This window comes from Helianthus annuus, chromosome 11 (genome assembly GCF_002127325.2).
Source record: "Helianthus annuus cultivar XRQ/B chromosome 11, HanXRQr2.0-SUNRISE, whole genome shotgun sequence".
Taxonomy (NCBI): Eukaryota; Viridiplantae; Streptophyta; class Magnoliopsida; order Asterales; family Asteraceae; genus Helianthus; species Helianthus annuus.
In genome coordinates, this window is record NC_035443.2 from 185,750,810 (window position 1) to 185,755,525 (window position 4,716).

At 30.0% G+C, this 4,716-nt stretch overlaps 1 long non-coding RNA gene across 1 annotated transcript; it reads right to left on the bottom strand.

Annotated features, from left to right (window-relative positions):
* Nucleotides 1-1,769: 1,769 nt before the first annotated feature.
* Nucleotides 1,770-3,628, bottom strand: LOC110887488. Its single transcript, XR_002563353.2, has 3 exons — nucleotides 2,705-3,628; nucleotides 2,559-2,616; nucleotides 1,770-2,029 (listed from the first exon to the last, which is right to left on the bottom strand). It is a non-coding gene; the product is annotated as an uncharacterized LOC110887488 (long non-coding RNA).
* Between the last annotated feature and the right edge of the window lie 1,088 nt (nucleotides 3,629-4,716).

The following is a 4,716-nucleotide window of genomic DNA, read 5'->3' on the forward strand; positions in this document are numbered from 1 at the left end:
CTGTTTTTATTTTATTTTCTTTTTCAGCATTTAGTTAGTTTTTATTTTTCTTAGTTTAAAACATTTTTCTAACTTTTTGATTTGATTAGACGTTGAGGATAAACCGGTATTAAAAGCTCTTGTGTCCTTGGACGACCTCGGTATCTTACCAACACTATACTACGTCCACGATGGGTGCACTTGCCCATATGTGTGTTTAGTGTTAGTAAATATCGTGTTTTATAAATTTAAAACTTGGGTAAAAGTGTAAAAAGGGCTTAAATATATATCTAAAAATATAACACACTTCACGCACATCAGTAGTGCCTACATGTATTACAAATTGATAATAATAATAATAATAATAATAATAATAATAATAATAACAACAACAATAACAACAATAATAATAATAATTAATTTATACATACCAAAAATTCTTTGCTTGTCTTTTTCTGAACGAATTCATCCCAATGTGCAGGATCGAGATATGCATATTTCTCAAAAGGTCTTTTTCCTTTATTAACATAGTTGTTAACAAGCCTGCTTCTGAATTTTGTACAAAGCTTCTTTGCTTTTTTAAGCATAAACTTTTTTGGCCTATCAGTTTGAATATTCCATAACATCTAAAAATTTACAAAACAAAAGGTTAAACATAACACTAAACAAATATTTCATCTTATGATAATGTGTAAAAAACAAAAAACCATACCTTGGTATCCAACCATAATTCTTCCCACCGGTTTTCAAAATCCTTCGTATCAATATGATATGGAAACGTTTGTCTAACTTTCAGCCCAAACCATGACATAAATGGAGAACTCATTGCACCCACCGGGCGATTATTTTTGTCAAAATCTACCTTATAATCCTCCTCTTTATAATTCTTTTGAAAAGAAGCAACACCACGTTTGCCTCTTTTCGACATAGCTATAGATTACAATTAAGCAAAAGAAATAACTAAGTTATTTAATTAGATACATATACATACATATTTACAAAACCAATATACATATTTGCCCTAGTCAACAACCAAGCATCAGTTTAAACATAAACTATGAACTCAAAGGTCACCGTAACTTCAGAAAGTGATATTGCAGAACAAATAACGGTTTCTAAGAAGACATAAATGCTATCAACATCTTGATTACAGGTGTAATTATGTTAATTAGATTAGTTACCTAATATTTGATTTATTTGAAAGCATATGGATATAACACAAAAGAAACAAAATGAAAAGCTATATCTTGCATTTGAAATTCATAAATCCAATTAGAATGGTGAATTTGCAATTTCCGGTAAACTTTAGAGGCCACTTTCCTAAGATCACAAATTTAAAATCATCAAATCAAAAGTGTGTAATACAAAATCTAAGAATTGAATCCACGCCTTAATTTCAGCAATCAAAATTGCAAAATCAACAAAAAGGTAACAAATATATATAACAACTAGTCAAATAAATCATGATTCACAAGGTAACAATAAGAAACATTAAACTTGTTGAAAATGCAAATAATGAATTTAAACAGGACTATAAAGCTTTTAACATGCAAAGATACTTACAAATCAAAATGAGGGAAATAGGGAAGAAGCTACCTTCGTTCACTGTTTTAATATGGCAAAACAACGTGGACGGTTTGGAGAAGAATATTAGGTTTAAAACTAACGTGGGACTGTGGTAAATGGGGCGGGAGCGGGTATTTTATGAGAAATTATATATTCTTATGTTCCCCTTAAAGTCAAAGGGAACAAAGTGCAATCTCAGCCATTGGATGAAGATGAACTTAAATCCTGACCCTTATAATTCAGAAAAACAAGGGGAGGTTTTTTTGTCCAGTTTGACTTTCTCATACTAAATTTTGGGAAAAATAGACCCCACGATCTATCTAAAATAACTGACCTAAATATGTGGAAATTTAATTGGAAACATAAACCATGAAATTACAAAATCTATCTGAACAAATTTAGACCTGTAAACAAAAAACGTGTATTTTAAAACAGTAAACAAAAAATGTGAATTTTAGAACCTGCAAAACGTGAATTTTAGAACCTGCAAAAAAATAAATAACATAAAACTGTTAATAAAACAAGATGTAAAACCAGTTTTTTAGCTACATAATTTTTAAGAGAATCAGCTACATGAAAGTTTTAAGTTAATTCTAATAATTTTTAAGTGAAGGTGCATAATAATTTGGTTAAATTCTACCCAAAAAAATATATCATAAGCAGTTAATTTACAAAAACTGTAGATTCTAAAGATTATATAACATTCTCGTATTGGACAGTTTTCACCTTAAATTAGTTTTTAAACTTCCAAAAAAAAAAAAACACAAAAAAACATGGGTAGAAGTTATTTTGTAGATCATGGGTAGTAAGTTATTTTAAAACTTATATAAAGATTCAGATAGCTTAAAAAGTATACCATTCTTTCTCTCAAAATTGCTCTCTGAATGAAGCTTATTATCAAAAAAGAAAGGCAGCCAAACGTAAGTCAGTTCTGAACATTTACCTACTACCATTTAAACCTTTATACCTTACAATAATTTTATCTTTTGTATTTTTAGATGGAGGCAACTTACCGAGTTGAAAAAATTGATCCCAAAACCAAAGAGAAAGAACAGCAACACCTTGAATTACCTGTAAGTAAACATATTTAATGTAAACTTTTTTCAGTTCTACTTTATAATGTTTTTTATCTTTTCTATTTAAGACGGAGGCGAATTACCGAGTTGAAAAGTATGATCCAGAAGTCGACGAGCAGCAACACCTCGAATCACATGTAAGTAAACATATTCAAAATTCATGTTTATTTTGTAAAAATCTGTATAAGTGATATCTAATAAGGCATTGATTTTATAGAAACCTGCCAAAAGTGTTGAGATAATAAAATGGGATGGAGAGTCAAGCCCAACCGCTTCAGAAATTCTACGTGAAATCAGTGAGCAGGTAAATCTGCATTACAGCAGTGTTATATATTTCGTTTCTTATGTCCACATTATTTTTTTAAATTGTTGTTATCTTAGAAACGGAAGTGTGACAAGCTAAACAAAAGGTTGGAGTCTCTTGCCAACTGGAATTGGGAAGATGTTATCAATGTCAGCAGCGATCATGGAGCTTCCGAAGATGATCCACAGCCTGATGATGAGATGGCTGATACTGCAGATTCAATGGACAGTTTTTGGAAGAAATCTAAAATTCCACGAGTTGAAATACGTACCCGTGAACGAGTTGTTCGAGTCGATTCTGTCTAAAGCTTTAGCTTTGATAACCATTTGCTATGTTATTTTTTGTTTTTAGCTTTACTTCAAACCATGTTTAGTGAGTTTTAAATTAATCCAAATGACTTGAATTTTACATCTCTGATTCATATAAGTTGCCTTAGTATAATAGTGATACTAATATAATAATTAATGATATTAGTACAATATTCATATTAAAAAAATAACTACCTATCATGTATCATGTTAATATTATTACTGTCTAAATTATATAACATAGAATCCTACAAATGAATGTGTTAATAATTATTGATATTAGTAATTACCTAACTATCATATTATTACTATACATTTATATATACAGTATAACGATTTCTGTTATGAATAAAAAAATTATGAATAAACATTTATTATAGATATGTTTAGGTCAAGTTTAGAAAGAAGGAAAAAACCATAAATCATATTAAAATATCTAACGTTTTTTAAACCTAAATGGATGTGATAGAAAAAGAGCTTAGGGATTCTAGGGTTTCTGAGCACTCACATATGTGTAGCAGCCCAAAGCCCACTATAACACCTCCAACTTATTTGTTTTTAAAACGAATTATCAACCCATTTGCCTATTTTGAATAATGTATACCAGCCCAAAGGCCATGATAAATATAATTATTATAGGATCAAAATTATATTTCTTAAAGAGATTAAATTAAGTTTTTTTATAATAAAATAATATGTTAACGACTCAGACTTGAACTGAACTTCAAAGAAATAAAATGTGATAATGCATGTAGAATTTGTATAATTTTGAAATTTTTAAATCAATATCTTCAACTACTATAATTATAATAATATTCTTAAACGGATTAAACCATGTTTTTTTAATCAAAATTACTATCCATTCAATCACTTTGATAATAACATGTTATAGCACAAGTCATTTAAAAAAAAAATATGTATATTTTATGTAAGGCCTCCTAATCCAAGATCTCACTCAGCTAAAGCAACCAAAAGGTGTGCGGAATCCACCTGATGATCAACCACTGTAGATGATAACAAGAATGCAAGGATTTGAGAGAGAAATCAAGAATACAATGATTAGGGCACAGAAATTCACACAGAAATCGTTACCTTGTCTATTCCATATTAAAGTATATATACAAGGTGAAACCCGGACTTTCAACACTAAATAGAAAGCCCAGACAAAACATAGAGCACAAAGCCAAACACAGAGTTTTTGCTACAAAACTCAGACAAAGTCTAAACTATACAAAACTCAGACAAAGCAAAAACTCTGACTAACAAAACTCTTTCCAACCTTGGACAAGTTGTCCCTAGGAACTTCTTAGGGACAAACTCTCCCTAGGAACTTCTTAGGGACTAAGTTTGGACATTGTTCAATAAAGACCCTAAAAGATGGAAGCCTTGCACTTATCACCCAAAAGTGCATTAACAAACTCCCCCTTGATCAGTGCATGGTCTTCATTGAACTCGAGATCTTCAAATCCTCTTTGAAAAGTCG